Below are 23,677 nucleotides of genomic sequence, written 5' to 3'. Positions count from 1 at the left end.
AGTATGACAAGATTCTATGTATCATGATATTGTTCTTTGATTCGCTTTAAACATTCCAAAAAAGTATATTCGAACAATTTATATTACGTTAAACTTATTTTTTTAAACAATTTTAATCAAATTTAAACGTTTCCTTTTAATTTTGTGCCTTAAAAATATATTAAATAAGCTTAAAATCTCATACAGTTTTTATTTCTTCTTTTTTACCCTTATATTTTTTTCCGATCACTAGATGTGTCATGGGTCTAATAGGTAAAAATACGATTATAACATTCTAGCAAACATGACATTGTGTTTCAGCTTATGCATATTTAAGTACAGTACACCAAAAGAAAAAGATCACTCTGAATAACTTTTGATCTACTGATCGGATCTTTACGTTCTGGAACTCAATCTTAATTTTTCGAGTGGGTGACTTCAAATATGCTAATTAATAAGGGTAGAACTCGAAACTCGACGCAATGTACTTTCTCGAAATAAACATATCTTTTTCACAGCAGATTCAGATTTCTGACCTCCAAAATATATGAAGTTGCCGCAATCTGGGAAATATGGTCCCAGTAGTTTGGTCAGGAGAGCGCTCCAAAGTTTTTACAGCTTAATGTTTGTTTTACTTTTTGTGTATTTCGCAATATCTCACGAACTTTCTAGTTGCAAACAATTATAAAATTCGTTTATCCAAAGGTAATTTATAAAAAATAACTTTTAGTAAATATTTATTATTATTTTTAATAATAGTAGAAAAAATTTGGAATCGTAAGGTGTAAACTTTTTACATCATTTTTAAGAATATAATTTTGCATGGCAAAACAGAAAATTTGAGCAAAGTCGGCCGAATAGTTTCTGAGAAATCGAATTTTAAATATCTGACTTTTTTGACCCCCTATATTTTGAGGGTCTGTAACCAAATCCGTTGAAAAAAAGGTATGTTTATTCAGAGAAAGTACGTTTTGCATCTGATTTCATAACTTAAAATATCGTTTGCAGTTATTAATCAACATATTTGAAGTCCCCCCCTCGAACCATTAAGATTGAGTTTGAGAACGAGAATATCCGATCATTAGGTCAAAAGTTATTTCTGGTGGTCCGTTTTTTAATTAGCGCACTGTACTTAAACAGTGTATATACAAAAACTTTATGTTAAATTAAATTCGTTTCTTTAACAACTGAAAATCCAACTCGACTGCTTTCTTAGAATTCTTATTCTTAAGATTGTATTAAATAAATTTCAAATTCTTAATGCAACTTTTCTTATTTTCCTTTTATTCTCCTACACTTTTCTCAATCTCTAGATTTGCTCTAAACCTCTTTATTAGAAATGAAATGACAGCATTCTACTTAACATGATTTTCTGAAATAAAAAATATATTAACTTTTGACATATTGAGTGAAACAATCTTATTAAGGTATGATGAATCCTGATATACAGTGCCCAATATGAAGAAGTTGATTAAGAAAACCATGTACAGAATTCATTTATTTTACAAACTACGTTCAAAGCGTTAACAAGTTTGCACAAAACAATTAAAGAAGATAAAAATATTGCTATTTATTTGCGCAGTAAGTGAAAGTGCTTATCCAATTAGTTATTGTTTTTCATTTACATTTTTATATCTTAAATATGTGCGGAAAATTTTTTATATTAAATAAACGTCGGAATATTCTCAAATTATTTCCTTCCTTTTGTTTGATAAACATCGTTCGGTAATTAAAGTTTTAATGCATTTTTGTACTAAATCATTTTGATTTAGATGAATAATAATTTTAAAAGCATTATTTGTTGATTTTTTCAATGCACTTCATAAAAATTGAGAGCGTTCTTTGTTAAAATTGGATTATTCGTTTATTAGAATTTATTAGTAATTCTTGATAAAATGATACTTAAGTTGCTAATAGAATAGAGCTCACATATTACATAGCAGTAAGTTGCACAACATTTTTTTTTCTAATGCCCACCTCGGTTGACATTCGTCTTTTCATCCGTATTAGGGCAGATTTGTTGGTCACTCTTTCATAGGCACCCTATTAGGTGGGCCAATGTTGCTCCCACATTAAGGACAGATAGTACAGAGAATGTAAGAACATTCATGCCTTGTCCGGGATTCCAACTCAGAACCTTTCTGATGCAAGATCAATTCATGACTCCTACACTGTCCAGTCGGTTGTTGACACAACATTACAAGTTCAACTTTTTAATAAAACGAAGAAAAAATTCTGCTAAAAGTAATAAACTGTATTACAATGATATTTTTAATATAAAAAAATTCTGGTTTTAAAACCAAAATATTTGGTATTTAAACTATTATTTTAATAGTTTTTAAGTTCATATGGGTCAGAATTTCCCGAAAATTCTGGTTCTGGCTTCCCCATGTTTTTATTATTGCAAGAACTATTTTTACTGATTCCGTTTGCTTTGTTATTTAAAATGCATGCCACAGGTCCTGAGTTTGATCCTCGGGCCGGGCAAGGTTGACTGAGTCTTTCATCCCTTCAGTGGATCATAAATAAGTACCAAGCATGCTTGGGAACTAAGCACTGGGGGTTTCGCGTTCGGCTGACCTCCTAACTGGAATATCTGCTCCTGCACCCAAGGGCCCAAGGTCAAGAAAACTGAGATGGGCACAGTAGGCCTTGGCCCCCTATGGGATGTCACGCCACTGAGTTTAGTAGTAGTTTAGTTTTAGTAGTATAAACAGGGGTAAAAGCTTGCATAAAATTATGTTCAACTCAAATGCTTCAACCATTATCAAGTCAAATGATGAAAACAAATAAACAGTGTCCTGAAATTATTTACAAAAAAATATTTTTGAATATACGAGTATTATTATTGTGTGTAAAGCATTTTTGATTACTAGAATCATTTCGGAGATGTGGCAAAACACTTAAAAATTGAGGAGCTCAAACTTTTAAACACAAACACTCTCCTCACAAACCATTTATAATATGTTTTGAAGATAAAAACTACCTACTGCCCCCATATTTTGAAACTGAAAAATTCTGACCTATCGAGTAAAGGCGCGCTTGCTTGAAAAAGAAGCAAACTTTAGCTCGTCGAATCATTAAGATTAAAACTTATGTAAGATCACAAGGTGATAAATTTACCAACTTTTACTACACTTACCAAATTTTATCATAGATTAAAAATCCTTATTTTATTAATAATTTTATCAAAACGGTAAATTATGTAATCTGGTAGTTTCAACCTCACTAATTTTTCAGCATACGTGGCAAACCGTTTATTATATAAAAAGTCATTAAGGTGTTCCGTAGCATATTTTGCGTACTCTACTTTCTGTCTCATCTTGAATTTGATTATAATTCTCTTTTGTGCGTTGAAGAGAATTATGTATAAATGCATTTTAGTTTACTTAAATTTGGATTGTTTTCTCCAGAATTTGATGTTCCCTTAAACACGAGAAAAGTCTGTTGCGAGTCAACAGCAAAGCAAATATTCGTATCAGATATGTTAAGTCAAAAATAATGGGAGAGGATAGTTATTAGTATTAATTGAAACTAATATTTCACAATAATATTATTATTTCGTGTCTCGTCGTGAAATAATAATATTATTGTGAAATAATAGTTACGCAGCAGCTGCGCAAATGTAGTTAACGCAGATGTAGCAACGCAGATGTAGTTAAAAATCAAACTTTCTATTGACGAAACGAAACCTTAACTTAACAACGTTAACTTCAAAATAAGGTACTTGCAAATGAAATTTTATTTCGACATAATTCAGACCCTTTTTTTGGAAGAAAACAATTCCTTTCAGTTTTCCAGTTATTAGAACCTCTTTACCCAGTTTATACAAAGTGATCCGTAAATGCCGCCCTTAATATGTCTCTTTTAGAATCCTTATCGAAAATAAAAGCAAAAAAGTATGCTCATGCCGAGGGTCACAAAATAATACTTAATAAAGGTTATTTAGGCCATTTAAAGTACAGGAAGACAGATATAAAAAACATCAAAATAGGTTTAATTGGTGGTTGAAAATTGAAAGTGTACAAATAATTGTATTTGAATTTTATTATGTTGCTCCGCAATCAAACCTGTTTCGCTTTTTCTTTTGTCCTTGTTTTGAAATTCATTTACGATCCTTAATGTGTCTATTTTTTATGATTTTAGTTTTGGTAAGGTTTCTGATAATGCATAGTAAAGGTGGTCTTTACGGAACATCGTGTTTTGTTAATGATTTTGAAAATTCACTTCATTTTGTAGTTATTTTTAAAGAAATGCACCTCTTCTGTAAGAAAATGCAAATCAAATTTCATTTTATCATTATCACAAACAACTTTGTCAAGAATTAAACTAGTTCCATCTGCAATATATAAATATTTTTCAAATCCGAACTAACTGGAATGCTTTGCTGCCATTTTTCTCCATGAAAAATACGTAAATTTATAAGCATTTTTTCTTTTTTCCATAAAGTTTTGAGAACAAGATCGAAATAGTTCTGAAATAAAACGCTTCAAGTTTTCTGTTTTTTCTCTTGAATTCTTTATCCATGCGAAACATTTTTATCAACAGTTTATATTATGTATAGAGAACATATTGTATTACTTTTTTTCTTCTACAAATTATAAAATATTATGTTTTCGTAAATATTGTGATTTTATGTTTGAAGAAGAATAAAGGGAAAAAAATTAGCAACAATATGTTCGTTTTTAAATTCTAAATTTTTATTCGGACAATTTTAACGTTCTAATTGTAAAAATGAATATCAAAGCCGAAATAAATATGCGTTAAGTGTAAATTTCAACAATACCGATCCAGAAAAATTCGTTTTAAGCTTTTTACCTAACATTTTTTTTTTCTCTTGTGTTTCCTTCATTCTTACAACTATGCAAATAAGTGCTGTTAAAATATATGTATTTTATTTTTAAGCTGGCATACGAAAGTTTAATTTTTTGCGAATTTTTTCGTTGAAAGATTTTAAAAAGAGTCGCTATTATATTTATAACAAAAGTTAAACTCTGCAAAACACAGAGTAAAAAAACTGAATTCTATTGTTACAAACAAAGCAAGGAATAAAACTGTTTGTCTTTTAGGCTGAAAAACTATATTGTTTCATCGTAAAGATGAAAAAAAAGTAAAACTATTTTCCTTCATATTCAGTAATTAAATTTTACTTACGCTGGTTTAATTTTCAGGTATACAAAGATTTACGTTAGATTTAAAAGTTACTGATATTAAAATTTAATTTTTTCGAAATTGTTATTTCTTATTATACTCTCCTGGGTAACAAAATGGCTCATACGGATTATACAAGAAGATGTGTCTTTAGATCCCTTTGTTTCTGAAGAGGAAATTTGCAAAAAATACATCGGGTACTTCATTAACTGAGACACTTTAATAATTTTAGAAAACCAGCTGCACTGTAAAGAATACCAGATCAAATTAGGGTGTAAAGTACCGGTACTTTTGGATGCATCATCCGTAAAATCCATTCTACTGTAAAATCCACTTTTACGGTAAAATATTATACAGTAATTTTCATAGTAATACTTACTTAATTAGAGTGATTTAGTGAGTTTACAATAATTATTAATGTTATAATTACGGTATATCAGATTTTTTGTTCCTTAACATATTCCGGTTAAAATAGATCTTACTGTTAAAAGTACTGGCCCCTTAAATGCCGCTACTTCCGTTACTTAGGGTGAATAAATCCCTTATTTATATATGATACATTTTATTGGTACTGGTACTTAACTAATGCCGGTGCTCGTAAAATCCATGTAACCGTAAAATTTTATACCGTAATTTTTACAGAAATATTTATTCGATTAGAGTGATTCAGTGATTTTACGGTAAATATTACTGTAAAAATTATAATTTTTAATAAATCTTTAAATCATAAAAATTATCATTATTAAAATCGTTTATTTTTTGTTTCTCAACATGCTCAGGTATACATGTTAACATAATTTAATCCGGCGTTTTTACTGTGTAGGGTGTGCCACATCGTAGAAATTTTTAGATTTAGAAAAAAGGGAAGCAAGAAAAGGTTAACAAAAACGGCATCAGTAAAGATTAAAAATCATTATACTTGAATCATAGCATAAAAATAATTTTTTTTTAATATTTGAATTCTATTTTTAAAAGAATGTTTATCTAAAGTGTTGCACACTGTACCGTTCCTTACTATCAAAATTGCCTGCAAAACAATTTAGGTACACTGTTAGAATTTTCATTCTAAAATTATGGTAAAAAAACGGCAGCAGTCTGTCCATTTAATTAACAGTAAAGTTTACGGTAAAAGACATTTTTTACCTTTACGATTTTGAAACTGTTTACAACTAATATGATTACAAAACCATGAATACCAAACTATGCGATTTTTTAATCATTCACAACTAGCATGGTTTCTAAACCATAAAAATATGAATTTAATTGGAGGAGATAGTTTAACAGTTTTATGGTGCTGTCATCTATGCGTGAATGAGAGAACCATATTCTAATAGTCCAAGGTCACAAATAGGGAAGTGCAAGGCAATGGAAAATTCTTCATGTGCTAAAGAAAAGGGAGTTAAGTTTGTAGTGTCAACGCTGGGATTCGAACCCCCGTTCTGTCTGTCATGAGGTTGAAAGATTAGCCCTATAGGCTATAGCTATAATATATACCCGTCTGCAAGGAACTAATGGGCTTTAATAGGTATGCCTAGTTGGTGCAACAAAATTCTGGCTGTTTAACGGTATTAGGTAAAAGCAGTTAACAAACAGTTTTCTCACTGTTTACAGTTTGAATACCATCTTATTTATGGTTATTTGAAAATTTTGTTTGAATATGGTTATATAACAATTAAAAAATTGTCATCTACCCAAATGTTTCTAGAAATTACTAACAGTGTGTGTCATCTGTAAATTAGAGGCTAACTGTAACTAGAGCAGTAAACAAACTCAAACCTCGTCGGGAACTCTTTACCTTATAACAATACGAATTTAAATTGTCAACAAATAAACGCTGTACTAGTGACAGTATTGCCACTGAGAATTTACTGTTAATGGATTTTTCGATCATTTTCAGACTAACTAGAATGTTCTAAACTGAACTGGAGTTCTGAGCAGAATAACAATCTAGCTTTATATTTCATTTGCTAAACCACTTCAAGCAGAATTTTTATCTCCAAATTGAGCTAATCAAAACTTTAATTGCTTTAAGGTTGAGTAATTGTTGCTCCCGAATTCCAATAGCGTCTATATAAATGAGGCTGATATACCGTAAAAGATTTCAGAAACTAATTTTGACTCGACAAAAATATCTCTAGAAATCTTAGAGAACTTCATTTAATATCATTTTTCCAATTAATTGAAAAATATTACTTTTATTTTCAAAAGTAGGAAACTAAATCGCATTGACACTGATTCAGTTTCAGAATGTAGTATACTTAGCACTACAACTATTAAATTCCAATTCACTGGTATATAAGACATGTTAATTCGATTCTTTCAGGAGGTACCTATGGTAGATGACGGTTGACATAGTCGGTAACCTAGCTTCCCATGGGTGACTCACGGATCTGATCTGAACACCCCTAAATCGACATAAACTCCCACTTCGATTTGATTACACCTAGTTTGGTAACATGCTCACAGTGAACAGTTGACTTGCTATTTGTGGCTGTGGCATTGTCTTCCTCACGCTGTTGCTACCCAATCTCGATCACACACAAGGAGCCCTGTACACGCTCAACTGCTAATAGCATCCCATAGCAACAGCGCTGACACCGCGATCCTAATGCAGCTCTCACGGCCAGCACACAAAACTCGGTGATCTTAATACAGCTCTCCAGGCCTCTCGCAAAAAAACAATCAATCAACTAGTGGTATCCATTCAGTGAATTTTATTACGGAAAAAATTCTGGTGGGAGGGGAATGTAGAGTAGCTACAACTACAACTATTAATTTCCAATTCACTAGCAAATTAGACACGTTAACTCTATTCTAACTTGAGGTACCTTTTGATTAATGACAGATCTTAATACAGCTCTCCCGGCCTCTTGCAAAAAAACAATAAATCTACTAGTGATATCTATTCATCGCCATCTATTACGGTTAAAATACCGGGGGGGGAGGGGGTAGCGTAGCTACAACTATTAAATTCCAGTTCACTAGCAGATTAAACATGTCAACTCTATTCTGTGTAGAGGTAACTTTTGATTGATTACGATTGTCGTAGCTGGTAGCCTAGCCCCGCAAGAGGTCTCCGAAATATTAAGAAATGCTTTTGAAAACTACATGCACCGTAGCTGCTCCTTATAATTCAGAAACGTTTCGTGATTTTTCTTACATTGTATAAGTTACAATTGTTTCAAAAGAAGTGCAAGCAAAACTCATCAACATTTCATCCCCAAACAGATGTCGTTCTACTTTCCGATTGAAGCATAATAACAGAAACAAAACTAAACTCATGTTTGTGAAAATTGCAACACCTTGAAGGACTTACACGAGTGAGCTGACATTTTCAGGAAATGCAAAGTAGAGCATAATATGCAAATGATTAGAATTTCAGACCCGTAGCGCATGCGTATGCTGAGCAGCGCCTTCTGAACGGCGGATGGATCCGAATAAATAGACGGCTGTAGTGAGGCGTATATAGTTATCGGTGGTTATCTACTAGTGGTAAACGTTAGCTCAGACGTTACTTATGCCTCTTCGACGAAAGAGAGCGAGATTTCAACAACTTACGGAGTTTGAAAGGGGGAGAATCATCGACCTTCGTGAAGCTGGATTGTCTTATCGTGCAGTAGCCGCTCGTGTGCAGCGTTACAGCAGCACAGTGATGTGTGTTTGAAAGCAGTGGACGGACGAGTGTCAGACAACTCGGAAATCCGGCAGTGGACCCCGAAATGTCTCGTCAGTTCGCGATGATAGACACCTGGTCTGCATAGCGCTGACAGACCGCACGGCTCCCTCTAGACAACTGGCAGCACAGTGGTCAATAGCTACAGTTGTTTCATTGTGTGCTTCATCAATTCGTAGACGTCAACTGCAGCGTGGACTGCACGTAAGGACTCCTTTATACAGGATCACCATCACGCTAAACCATAGCCACCTGCGGCTACAATGAGCCAATCAGCATAGGGACTGGCGTGCTGATTGGCAGCGTGTCGTGTTTTCTGACGAATCCCGCTTTAATTTGTGGTACCATGATGGCCGCATTCGTGTCAGACGCTATGCCGGTGAACGCCACCTTCCGGAGTGCATTATCGAAAGCCACAGTGGACGAACACCAGGAGTTATGGTCTGGGGTGCCATAGCATATCATAGACGATCTCAATTGTTACGAATTGTGAGTAATCTGAACAACAACCGGTACATCAGTGAAGTTTGACAGCCCCAAGCTGTTCCCTTCCTTCAAGTCTTGCCAGGCGCTGTATTTCAACAAGACAATGCCCGCCCTCATATTGCTAGGACTGCTCAATCTTTCCTTGCATTGCGGCAGGTACAGCTTCTTCCTTGGCCTGCGTATTCCCAGATATGTCACCGATTGAACATTTGTGTCATTTCGTTCGTCGGTGCCTCGCTCGTGATCCTCGTCTTGTTGCTTCTACAGACGAACTTTGGGTACGCATACAAACTATATGGAATGCTCTTCCTCAGACAGACATTAAAAATGTGCTGACTCTATGCCACGTCGTGTAGCAGAGCTTATTGCGGTACGTGGTGGCTACACAAATTACTGATTTCGATCTCTTGTTATTGTTTGTTTGCTTTGAAAGTTTAATCATTTATTTGTACCACTACCACTCAGCGGTGTAGTAAATCCCATTCAATTATGACGATTCCTTCATGGTGTTGCAATTTTCACAAACATGAGTTTAAAAAGAGAAAAATAATAAAATGAAAATTTTAAAACTACATTTTTTAAAGAAAAGGAGTAGTAAAAGGAAGGTAAGCGTTATTAAGTAAAAGTAGAAAATAATTTTCAGCAACAGCAAACTTAGTAACCACCGAAACATTTTTTCCACGTATATCGAAAGAAAAGTGCCTTGCTTTCTTTATTTAAGTTTACCGAAATAAAAATTATTTTCTCATTTTTTAATCTAAGTGAAAAACCAAGTTTTTTAAAAAACAATTTTGTTTTATAGTTTTCTGTTAAAGGAGACGCAAAAATTATTTGTTTATAGAATTGAGACATGATATACTTTTCCTTTAATTGCACTCATTAATATTAAATGGAAATTCTTGCAATGTATGATGAATTAGCCGTATGTGTACAAAGCGTTATTGACTGTATTGTATAAAAAGAAATTTATTAATGATTAGAATTTTTTTTTGTTTATATGGTACAAAAAAAATACAAATTTAGATAATGATTCGCAAAGCTCTAAAAAAGCTTAAACGCTATATGATTTCAAAAAATTGTTATACCGTTAAAATAAAATAAAAACTATTATAATGTGGTATTTCCCTTTCAATTTTATAATTTCAAAATGTTTCGATCATATTTACCTGTTTTAATCGTTTAGAGTAGTTTTTAAGCCTATTTAAGCCCTTTTATTGAAGCTTGGGACATTTCAATATAAAACTTTTACAAACGAGACAAAATAAAAAATACTCTTTTGTCAATATTTATACTCTAAACTTAGTAAACTTTCAAACCTTGAAATTTAATATACATGTTAATGAGGCAGTCTAGAAAAGTTCGTAAAAAAGCCGTAAAATTTTGAAAAGTGCTAAAACTTCGGAACTTGCAGTTCAACAACTTTTAGAATAATTGTTTCATTTATATTTTATTTTATCTCTAAAATAAAAGTTAATTAAAATAAAATTTATAATATCATGATGGATATGATGAAAATGCTATGAGTTATAAATAATAAGCTCAAGTTCACTGAACTACATTTTTATTTCATACAAAATTATTTATTGTAACAAAATAACTATGCAAACTCATTTCATTAAACCTAATAATTTATATTCCAAATTTACCATTTGCAAGTGATTATTTTTTCAAATTATTTCATTAGATTGTGTCTTTATTCTATGAAATATATAATTAAGAAATAGATGTAGGGATTTTAAAATTAATTAAATTTACAAACAATTTGAAATGCTTGCAATTAAAATAAGAGTTTGTCTAGATTGACAATAATCCAAACGAAAATTAATCAAATGAAAAATTATAAATAAAAACTGTAATATATTTAAAAATTATAAGTAAGGCTTATAGTGTCAAAACAAAATTAACAAGTTCACGAAACAAAATTAATTAATTAACAAAATTCACTTATTTCTTTACTAATTGATGTTTTATGATGGTGCTTTTTAATGGTTACTTTTTACTTACTTCCTCGTGAATTAGAACTCTGAATCTTTGTACTGCTTGGGGTTTAAATAAATTAAAGTAGATTAATATATAAAAACAAAGTTTCGTTTGTATTAAAAATACAAAAATGGACGTGAAAAAATTAAAACGTCACTATAAAAATTCACTATCCAAAATGTCACTATCCACTTTATCTAAACATTTTAAAAAAATCTTAACAATATTAATAATATGCTTGAAATTAAATGACATATATAGATATCATTCTATCACTGTTTCACGCTTTTCTCAGCTTTTAATTAAAGTTTCATAATGTTGTTCAAAAAACGTTTTCCACAAATAAATCCACTACTACAAGCAATTTTTCGTTGTTTACTTTATTATTAGCCATCTCAAAGGTTTATCAGGCGATCAAACTGGTTTTTGCCTTTCTTACTAGTGGTACGTCAGATTTAATAGGTTTTCTAAATATTTGCTTGCGACTTCTAATGTTTGTGACCTTTAAGACTTCAGTTTTGACAAGTGTTTCACAAATATCTACTCAGGTTGGTTAGCATGTAACCCCCCCCCCTCCGTAATATTAAGACTTATCGATTGTTAAAATGAAAAAAAAACCTTCTTTATTCTTATTTTTTACATTAGTACATTGATCCTACTTCTGATACGAACTTCTGATAAATCATCCGATGAAATTTGATCCAAAATTAAAAATCTCAAAGGAACGAGATTTTTAAAAAATACAATGTGTTTGGGATGTACAAAACCATGGCAATAAAAATAACTTCTTTGCAAATATTGAATACCTATTTTTAACAAAAAAAAATTATTACGAAACATATCCTTTTAAACAAAAAAGCGTTTTATTCTAAAAGTAACTTATATCATAAAATAATGCTTCGGCGTGTAAAAAAAGTAAATAGAATGTTACAATCCTTTTACCTTAAAAGTTATGAAACGAAAAACCCATGTCAATCAAAATAACTAATTCTCTGTGAATAGTTTTTAGTATCTACTTTTAACAAACTGATTTATTACGAAATTAAATTACGTAAAATTTTTATACAAAAAAAATGTATTATTCCATAAGTAACTTTTTTAATGAAATAAAGCTCCATCATATAAAAAGTAGATAGAATATTGCAATCTTTTTAGCTTAAAAGATTTGTAAAATAAATCCCAAAGCAATATAAATAGCTAATTCTCTTTAAATATATTTTAATTTTTGCATTCAACGAAATAATTTATTACAGCACATAATTTTTTAAGCTGAATAAAACTGTATTATTTTAAATATAACAACGTGAAATTCCAGTATAAAAGAGACCTCAAAAAATTACAATCCTTTTAGCTAAAAACACCTAGAAACAACACCTCAGTGGCTATAGAAATAAATAATGATGCTTTTTAATGCGTATTTAAAACTTTATTAACTCTTAAAAGCCGATAACATCAGGCGAACTAGCATCGATTTCATTCTTAACTGCATTTTAATAGATCGTAAATGAAAGGTCAAAGTAATGATTTAACTTAATCTAAACTAAAATCCTCTTTTATTTAAACTTTAAATTCTCGAGCACACATTATAGCATTCTTTATTTTTATTTTTTACATTAGCACATTGATCCTACAATACGAACTTCTGATGAAATTCGATCTAAAATTAAAAATCTCAAAAGAACGAGATTTTTAAAAAACATCAGGAACATTTTCCTTTAGTGCCAGAGAACCAGTTTGTGTGACGCTGTTTTAACTGTTTATATTTTAAAATTAAAGCTCAATTCTTTCCATAAAATCAACTTTGTAACTGATTTTTATCACTATGCAATGACAAGAACAAATAGAAAATTGTCGAGGAAAAAATCTGACTCAAACTTTAGAACTGCGCTTACTAAACATATCCATATAATGGACCAGTTCCTCCTAGTTCTTTATATTATCTTCTTTATATTATCTTCTTTATATTGTTTTGTTCATATAGTTTTTCGATATATAACCGTTATATTGGAAATTCAGTTTTAAACTAAAGTATTCCCCCAAACGCTAAATAAACTTCATTACGCTTTAACCGCCTTTACTTCCCAGATACACCATTGCACATTATTCGAACGCTAGCAGTTTCTAACTATAATCCACTTTTTATCGTAAAATATTTTGAGAGATTTCTTTAATATCAATTAAAAACAAAGTATTTTGTCTATTTATTTTGAGAAGAAATCCTTTGTTTCGGCACAAATTTAATTTTAAATGCAAACCACTTCACAAAAGAAACCATAAATATTTCCCCTTCCTTTTTCATTTGAAAGTAAAATAGCCTTTGAATGGAGAATCTAAAGACCGAATTTAACCCACCGAAGACATACAAAAAAAAAGGAAGAGGAAATCGAAGTCCAACTCACAGTCTTCCCTAAATTAGATTTCCAAAGATCGGCAACTTTTAAAAGCTCCTCTTCTTTGGGAAATAGATTCGCCTTATGCAAAAATAAAATAAAGTAACCCACTTTGAAAACTCACGCACTGTCTTATGCCTCGCATCACCTAACATCAAATGTCCTCCGGGTCCATGATGCAAACACAAAATGTGCCTCTTATTCTAGTACGGATTTCAGAAACATCTGTTTCTGCTGCCCCGAGCAACTATTCCTGGTGCTTCTGCTTTTGCCCACCAAAAAGAAAAAGAGGAAAATAAAAAAGATAAGAAGAAAGTGCTCTTTAAAACACTTTTAACTCAGAATTCACCGTCAAAAGAAGAAAGAATAGGATAGCTAGTCGTTTAAAGCCTGGCACGTAGATAATTCACTTAAAAATATCTTGATGTCTAATACACCCTAAGGTGGCGCCTTCTTCCAAGTTTAAATTGAAAAAATAGGTATAGGTGAAAAACCTAATTGAATAAGCTTGTCATGAATTTATTGATAAAAGTTGTTTTAGACAAATTGTATGTTAAATTGATTTAAATTATGGTTGCGTATAATGCTTCATATTTAATGGCAACTGTGCAAACTTGGGTGTTTATTAGAGGAATACAAAATATACTATTTATGTTAGGAAGTAAACATGTGTCGCTATATTCCTGTTAAAAGTGCTATTTAACAATTTCTGAAAATTGTAAGTTTATGTCTAGTTATTTATACTTTGGCACATATATATTTTCTTTAAAATGTCTTAATTTTTAACGTATTCCAAGACTTTAAAAGTAAATTTAAAATATTTTTCCGTCTGCTATTTAGATATACACATACAATATATATATATATATGGGTATAGATATAGTATAATAAAATAAATATGAAAACATAAGGATGGCAAATTATCAAAAATTTTCGATGTGAAACAGTTGTATAACCTAATTTTATATATATATATATATATATATATTGATTTCAAAAGTTGAAAAACAGTGTTTTAAATTATTGATACTTTTATTACTTTCTTNTATATATATGTATATATATATATATTATTATTATTATTATTATTATTATTATTAAAAACTTAAAGAGGACTACATATAGAAAATCTTAATTGACTTGAAGGGAAAGAGTTGTATAACCTAATTTAAAATTGACCGATTTGATGTTTAATTATGAAATATATCAATGCGCCTTTTTCTGTCCCATTACCAACAAATTTTTTTGCCAATACCAATGTTAAATAACGATTTGCCTTTTGTTACATTTATACGGAGATGTCAGGTCATTTAAACGTACAAATGAGATAATTAATTTTTTAAAAAAATCTTTTATCTAATACTTAAGATGACGCTGGTTTCAAGTTAAAAATGAAGACAAATCTGGAGAGATGAAAAATAATATTAACTAAATGTGACATAAATTTTGCCAAATAATAAAGTATTTTCAAGTTACCTGATTTGCTTTCATTATGCAAATACAATGTTATTCTTTGTTTTATTAAGTTTTAAAATATTTGTAACTTAAATATTAGAAAAATTTTAAACTTACTGATTATTGACAATAAAAAATAAAGACATTTTCAAGTTTTTATTTTTCTGGATATTAAATTCATTCTTTTAAGTCTTTTTTCTCAGTAAGCATTTTTTCTTGAATATTGGTGCCAAATATTTTGAGTATTTGTATTTTTTCAGAATAATTTTATTTTCAACAACAAATTATAAAAATTATGCTAAATGTTTTTCTTTAATTTTTATTTTTCTGTTCTTTTTCTATAATATTTAAAAAATAGTTTCATTTCTTTTTATTTCAATCTTTAATCTGTATATCAAAAAATATTAAAAAAACGTTATTTAATTTAATAAAAGAAATTTATTCCAAAATAAGGTAAGGAAATTCGTACCTGGCAAACAAGAGGCATTAAAACGTGCTTTATTTTTTTCTCTTAAAATTCTTTACTTTATTAAAACGTAATAAAATTCCTGTTTAATTGGATTACATCACTTTACTTTTATTAAGCACTACTATTTTTTTCTACACGAAACTTTTATAGGCAAAAATCATTTTTAAATATTTTCACACGAAAAATGCTTAAGAAAAATTAAATTTTATTTCATGAAACTTATATCGCTTTCTACATTGTCAATCGCATTGGTGCAAATAGAGCTTAATGCCCCATAACGGAACCGTCTTGTTTGATTTTTGGTAAACAGCCGTAGTTAATAAAACAATATTTTCATGCTATATCATATTATATTTAATCATACAATTCCAAAATAGTTTTTTTTATTTAATAAGAATGAGGTTCCTATTTACTTATTTTTTATGTTCAAAAGATAATTACATTGCATAAGTAAATTAAATTTTTAAAAAAAACTGTTAACTACATAACTTCTTGCAAAACTTTTAGCGTAAAAAACATAAAAAGCTCTTATGAAACAAAATCATAGGAAATTTTTTAATCTTATTTTAGTTTCAAAAACATTTTCATAACATTTTATAAGACCATTTAAAACCGTATTTTTCTAAAACAACTTCTTGCACGAAATGAATTTCGAAAAAAAATTTTATCAGATTATTTCACTTTCTTTTTACCTTAGATGGTTTCGACAAAGCCTCTGAACTCTGGTAAAATTACCGTATTGTATGGTAATAAAATTTCTGATTAAAAAAATACATAATTAAACAAAATTCTGTTATTTAAAGGGAAAATATACAGTACTTAAACCATTTACTTAGTAGTTTTTCACTTCATATGATAACGGTAAATCGCAAATTCGGCTTCTCAAAATTATAAGTCTTATTTTTTTAGTGAAACAAATTTAGTAAAAAATGCAAAACTGTAAAGTAAGTTAAACCGAATAAATAGTTTTTGTGCCATGCATTAAGGCATCATGATAAAATTACCAAATTCTACAGCCTTTACCAAATTTTATCATATATTATAAAAAACCATATTTTGTTGTTGATTTTACCAAAATCATTATCTTTTTGATGTTCCCTCAAGTCAAAAACATGGTAAATTTTATCATATTCTAAAAGTTTTGACCATTTTTTTTAGTTTAGTATTAGTTAATTTTAGTTCAACATAACTATTCCTTACATTTTATCAAAATAAATTTATCTTTTATTAATATGAAATAAAATTACCTTTATCGCTTATAAATGCAAAAATGATTCGTACTTATAGTATGTTAAACAGAATAAAACTATTACATTATAAAAGTGCCGCTTTCTTAGTAGCTTAGAATGTTTGGGAAATACAAAACCCTGGCAATAAAAATAACTTCTTTGCGAATATTGAATTGTTTTAATACCTATTTTTAACAAAAAAATTTATTACGAAACATATCCTTTTAAACAAAAAAGTGTATTATTCTAGAAGTAACTTATATCATAAAATAATCTTTCGGCATGTAAAAAAAGTAAATAGAATGTTACAATCCTTTTAGCTTAAACGATATGAAACAAAAATCCCATGGCGAATATTGAATTGTTTTAATACCTATTTTTAACAAAAAAAACTTATTACGAAACATATCCTTTTAAACAAAAAAGTGCATTATTCTAGAAGTAACTTATAACATAAAATAATGTTTCGGCATGTAAAAAAAGTAAATAGAATGCTACAATCCTTTTAGCTTAAAAGATATGAAACAAAAATCCCATGGCAAAATCCATGACGAAAATTGAATTGTTTTAATACCTATTTTTAACAAAAAAATTTATTACGAAACATGTCCTTTTAAACGAAAAAGCGTATTATTCTAGAAGTAACTTATATCATAAAATAATGTTTCGGCATGTAAAAAAAAGTAAATAGAATGTTACAATCCTTTTAGCTTAAAAGATATGAAACAAAAATCCCAAGGCAAAACCCATGGCGAATATTGAATTGTTTTAATACCTATTTTTAACAAAAAAATTTATTACGAAACACATCCTTTTAAACAAAAAAGCGTATTATTCTAGAAGTAACTTATATCATAAAATAATGTTGCGGCATGTAAAAAAAGTAATTAGAATGTTACAATCCTTTTAGCTTAAAAGATATGAAACAAAAAACCCATGTCAATCAAAATAACTAATTCTTTGTGAATAGATCTTAGTACCTATTTTTAACAAACTGATTTAAAAAGAAATCAAATTACGTAAAATTTTTATACGAAAAAAACGTATTATTCTATAAGTAACTTTTTTACTGAAATAAAATTCCATCATATAAAAAGTAGATAGAATATTGCAATCCTTTAAGCTAGAAAGATTTGTTAAATAAATCCCAAGGCAATATAAATAGTTAATTCTCTTTAAATATATTTTTTTAATTTTTACATTTAACGAAATAATTTATTACAGCACATAATTTTTTAAACTCAATAAAATTGTATTATTCTAAATATAACAACGTGAAATACCAGTATAAAAGAGACATTAAAAAATTACAATCCTTTTAGCTAAAAACACCTAGAAACAACACCTCAATGGCTATAGAAATAAATAATGATGCTTTTTAATGCGTATTTAAAACTTTATTAACTCTTAAAAGCTGATAACATCAGGCGAACTAACATCGATTTTATTCTTAACTGCATTTTAATAGATCGTAAATGAAAGGTCAAAGTAATAATTTAACTTAATCTAAACTAAAATCCTCTTTTATTTAAGCTTTTAATTCTCGAGCACATATGTAATTGGACAATTTGATTGTAGTCGATGCTTCTATCCAACAAAACGACATTACTTTTTATTTTAGATCTGAAATCTAATTTTTGCCGGGGTAAAATTATTCATCCAATTTTTGTCACCTGAAGTAATAAAAGAACGTAATTTAACTTCGATCAATGATCATAATCGTTGTGGACTTCGCTCTGGAAGCTTAGTTTTGATAGCCCTGTAGGACTTTGTAATTTATGGTAATGTTCCTTTAACTATCTGAATCTTTGAGAAATATCGAAGGTTCTTAGTGCTAATTTATATTTCTTCGGAATGATAAGTCGAGGATCTTATTAAAGTTAATCAATTATTCAAAATTTCTGAATTTAGACGTTGATAAACTTAAGGACTTCTATAAACGTCTGAGTAATGACCTGTCAAGGGAAGATTGGACAATACGGTCTGGGGAATACCTGTTGGAGAATTTGAATTTGATTGATTTGACCGGAAACTAGATTTAATTAATTTCTTATCTCTTTTCAATCGGATATTTCATCATTTATGGAATAGTTTTCATGGGTTTATGGAACCGCGAATCTTCAATCGATGTGGTCTTTCTTATAATTAAAGCTCAAATACTTGATTATTCAGCTTTTACTTGAGAAAAAGAACTCATTTCGTTAAGTAACTGTTTGACAAAACAACATATATTAGACACTGTAAAATAAAAAAGTTAAATTTGATACTTTTACTGTCATAAAAACCTCAATTGAGTGTCAAAAGAGTCTGCACATTAGTATTTAGAAAAATTGAACTTTCATTATTATTTAAAAAACTTTTAATTTTACTATTATTGTTATTTAATTATTATTATTTAATTTTACTATTTATTTGCGCGAGAGGATGGAATTATGCTATCAACTTCCGATAGTTTTCCGACCAGTTATTCTGTAAGAAACGGATACTCAAATATCACGAAACTTTCTTCGCTTTTGACGAAGCTGTTTCCTAATGTATGCTCCGAGCAAAAATTTCATTAAAGTGACGAAATAACTATTGTTAGTTCGAGGAAACGAATTCAGTAAAAAACAGTAATGCCTAATGTATTGAAATTTTCTCATAACCCTTTTACAGTGGGCACCATATAGGTGAATCAAATTCATCCCAGCAAATCAAGAAGGACCGATAGAACGGAGAGATAAATCAAAACCATACCCGAAACGGGATTCGAACTCCATATCTTTCCGGTGCAAAGCCGACTCTTTGACCATCATAAAGTCCGGTTTTTCAATCATCTAGTCTTCATTATAGTTTCGCCATTCTAGTTGACTATGTCCCACAATGCACTGCGATGTTTCCAGTTGACGAAACGTTCTTATCATACACGTGAGAGTTTACATTTTGTCACAAATAACGACGAAATGATTCCTAAAATTAGCGAAATACAGCTCAAGTATTGCTGAATACGGTAAAAGTGGAAGCTATTTCTGAGAGTGTCGAACATTTAAATCTCAGATGCTGTTCCTGATCACTCTGTTTGCTTCAATCGTTTTCCGACTGGTACAAGCAGAATTAATCAAGATCTTAATATAAATACAAATGTACAGAGCAGATAGTACAGAGAATGAAAGAACATCCATACCTTGTCCGGGATTCGAACCCCTTTCCGATGTAAAGTCATTTTTATATAAGCCAAATAAACTTGTTTTCCGGTAGTTTTGCATTAAAAGAATATTTATTAGACAAACAATTTTTTTAACGAAATCAAAATAATTTAATAGACTAATTCAAAATTCTTTATTAGACTAATTTAAAAGACTTTTTATATTAATTTAATAAAACTAAATTATGCTAATTTAAAAGACTTTTTAGAGTAATTTAATAAAACTAAATTATACTAATTTAAAAGACTTTTTAGACTAATTTAATAAAACTAAATTATACTAATTTAAAAAACTTTTTAGACTAATTTAATAATACTAAATTATACTGAATTATTAGACTTTATTAGACTAACAAAAAGAATAAAGAACTAGTTTTACGCATTAAAACCACTTAAAACGAAAACACTTATTTGAATCCTTAGCTACCAATCATATTTTTGCTGAAATGAAATGTCTTTTGTAAAACAAATATATTGAAATTAATTTAGACACTAAAAGGAAACCCAAGAATACGCAATTTTAGTTTACTATAATTAGATTCTCCTAATTTCTTAACACTAAAAAGATGCTGACAATTTTAAATTAATTTAAGGAAAAGAATACATTTCAATCAATGAACAGTATTTGTCTTTAGCTTGTATAATAACTATGTTTTATATGTTAAAAAACGTCATTTATAAGTTTACTTATGCACTTTAATGAAACACAGCGAAATGCCATCTCCAAAATCTGTTTCACGAGAATTCGCTGTGAGATGATTTTCTGCCCTAAACAACAACTGATTAGTAACGGAATGCTCCACCTCAATTATTATTGCGATACACAATCTGTAGTATTGCACATAACATTTCTAAGGCTAAACTCTCTATGAATTCTCTCATATAGGTAATGCACTGAGAAGAGTATGGTCAAAACTATCAGAATATGGTGAAATTTACCATGTTTCTTGGCTTATGGGAGCATCAAAAAGTTTGGTAATTTTTACCGAATCGCTTTGATAATGAATTATAACATATAATGAATAACAGTATAAAATTAACAATAAAATATGGATTAATAATGTGTGATACAGTTTAGTAAATGCGGTATAATTCGGTAATTTTATCCAGATAACTTAGAGCATGACATTGAAACATTTATTTAGTTAAACTTACTATTTAGTTGTGCAATTTTTCTTAATGAGTAGCAATACGAACTAAAATTTTTTAAACTAGAATTTCCAGTAAATCCAAGTGAACGGGAACATCACCAAATGATTGTTTAAATACCGTATATTTTTGTTTTATCAATAGAATTTTGCTTTTTTTATCAAAAATATCATACGGTACTTGTACCTGACTTTTTTCCTCCGTGTAATTCTGGCAAGTGATAACATGTTGCATATAATAGAGTGATACAAGAAAATTTAAACCTTTTGAAATTAAGAGAAGAAAATTATGAAAAGTCGTATTTTTAAAATTTGATTTCTCAAGGACTATTCAACCGATTTCGTTAAAGGCACAGAGCTCCAATTAAAATATGTGCACTCTAGTTAGTCGGAAAATTGTTTAAATTTTGGAGATGATAAAATAGCAATAAAACATTTTTTAAGAGATCAGAAAACAGTTGAAACTTGTAATTTTATTCAGAGCATAGCTTCAGTTAAAGTTTGAGGGCTTTAGCTAGTCAAAAAATCGGTACGAGTTATGATTGATGATTATTCTTTAGGCTATAGTATTACAATAATCAACTTTAAAAATAATTGAAACTTGCATTGTCATTAGATGCAGAACTTTTCCCACATGTGAATACTCTAGCTAGACGGAAAGTGGCCAAAATTTCAATTTTAATATTCTAACCTCTCATAAACGAAAGTGAGCTAAAAGCTGTATAAATTAACTTTTTATGTTCTAAAACACATTATTTTATATAACATTGGGAAAAAAGACTCAAATCAAAAGTTTTTCTCTATCATTTAGAAAATATTTTATCAAGCTGTGTATATTTCATCAAGCTGTGCACCTGACCTTCATATAAATCAATTCTTGAGGAAAGTGCATTCCTGTTCATCAATCACAGCAACATCTACTTTATATGATGATTTTTCATGGATATTTACCCTCTTTATATTAGAAATTAAAAGCAGTAAACGAAAATGTCAGATAACGTATGTCTACATCATTTTATTGACTGCGTCTAATGTTGCATTATTAATCAATTTCTGAATATCTCAGTATAGATTTAGTCAGATTATAGGGAAACGATATGTCATGTTCTATTTACTGCCATAATTCATTAAAAAAAATAAAGTTTTTCTTCAAAAAAGTATTTTTGGCAATCGTTTTCTTAAATTTATGTTTAAAAAAAAATTTACTACAATAAAATCTATAAAGAAACTTTCTGCTTCAAATGTTATTTAGAATAATTTTCGTTTCACAAAATGTTTAAAGAAATTGTAGGCAATTAAAATCGATGAATATTCAATTAATGTAAAGAATTTTTTTGTGAAGGTTATTTGGTTCATTAAAAAAATATTACGCAAATTTTCTAGAAAGTTAATTCTTAAAGCTTGTTTGCACAAAAACGTTTTGATTTTCAATATAAAAGTGTTTACTGCAACACATTTAGTAAAAAATGCAAAGCTGAAAAGTAAATCTAACCGAATATTCCGGCTTTTATAGCGCACTCTAAGGTATCAAGATGAAACTACCAAATTTTATTACTTATTATAAAACTTATTACAAACTTTGTCCACAGTGCTTAGAAAAAAATTGCAGAGATTTTTGGTGTTCCCATGCAGCCAGTGGTACTGTAAATTTTATTATATTCTAGTAATTTTGACCACACCTTTTTTTCTCAGTGTAGGAATGAAAAGACACTTAACAAAGATGAACGGAATTTTTTAAAACATTTAAAAACGTTAAGTGTAAAATTGACAGTTCAGTTTTAAGCAACAGTATCTTTTAATAAAACTAAAATCAGCTCTTATGGTATATTCACAAGTATCAAAAACCATCGCTATTATTCTTCTGGAAAAAATGTGTTCAATGTGAACTATTATATCGGCGTACTGTATATCGGTATAAACTATCGGTGCACTATATCGGTGTATCGGTATAAACTATAAAATGATACCAATTTGCTTCAACTTTAAAAAGATGTTAAATTAACCAAGTTTTTAAAATTACAACAATATGACTCAACTTAGTATCACACTAAAATTCAGCAAATTTAAAAATTATATTATTGGCCAACAACTCATCAAAATTTTTAGCAGTACCTTAAAATTATGAAATTTTTAACTTTGTCGGTAATAGGTACCTTAAACCATGAAGCTGTCCCAAATATTTCAATTTCAATAACAAGTTAAATTGCGCAATATTTATTAACAATCTGCATGATAATTTCGTAGAAACAAGCTAAAGAACATGGTTCAGCTTCCAATCATACTTAGATTGAAGCAAATTTAAAGAATATTATTAATCAAAAGCACTTCAAAATTTTTAAAAGTGCATTCAAAACAAAAAATCACACCTCTGAACATCGAAAAAAAGAAAAAAATCGCTTTCAAAAGCTGCAAACAATCTTTTAAAAATTCTACATCTCTGCAATTCTATTCAAAATTCCGAAAAATGCAGATTCTATTATTGTTTTCAATTTAAGTACGTGTATATATATATATGTAAAGTCATTTTTATATA

The 23,677-nt window shown here is 29.2% G+C and overlaps 1 protein-coding gene across 3 annotated transcripts in view; it reads right to left on the bottom strand.

The window, feature by feature from the left end:
• LOC107445120 (potassium/sodium hyperpolarization-activated cyclic nucleotide-gated channel 2-like) overlaps window positions 1-23,677 on the bottom strand; it is a 627,568-nt gene that overhangs the window by 519,016 nt on the left and 84,875 nt on the right. The window lies entirely within an intron of this gene.

The sequence above is a fragment of the Parasteatoda tepidariorum genome, chromosome 3, assembly GCF_043381705.1.
Source record: "Parasteatoda tepidariorum isolate YZ-2023 chromosome 3, CAS_Ptep_4.0, whole genome shotgun sequence".
NCBI lineage: Eukaryota > Metazoa > Arthropoda > Arachnida > Araneae > Theridiidae > Parasteatoda > Parasteatoda tepidariorum.
Note: the sequence above shows the minus strand (reverse complement) of the source record. Positions and strands in the feature narration are given on the sequence as shown.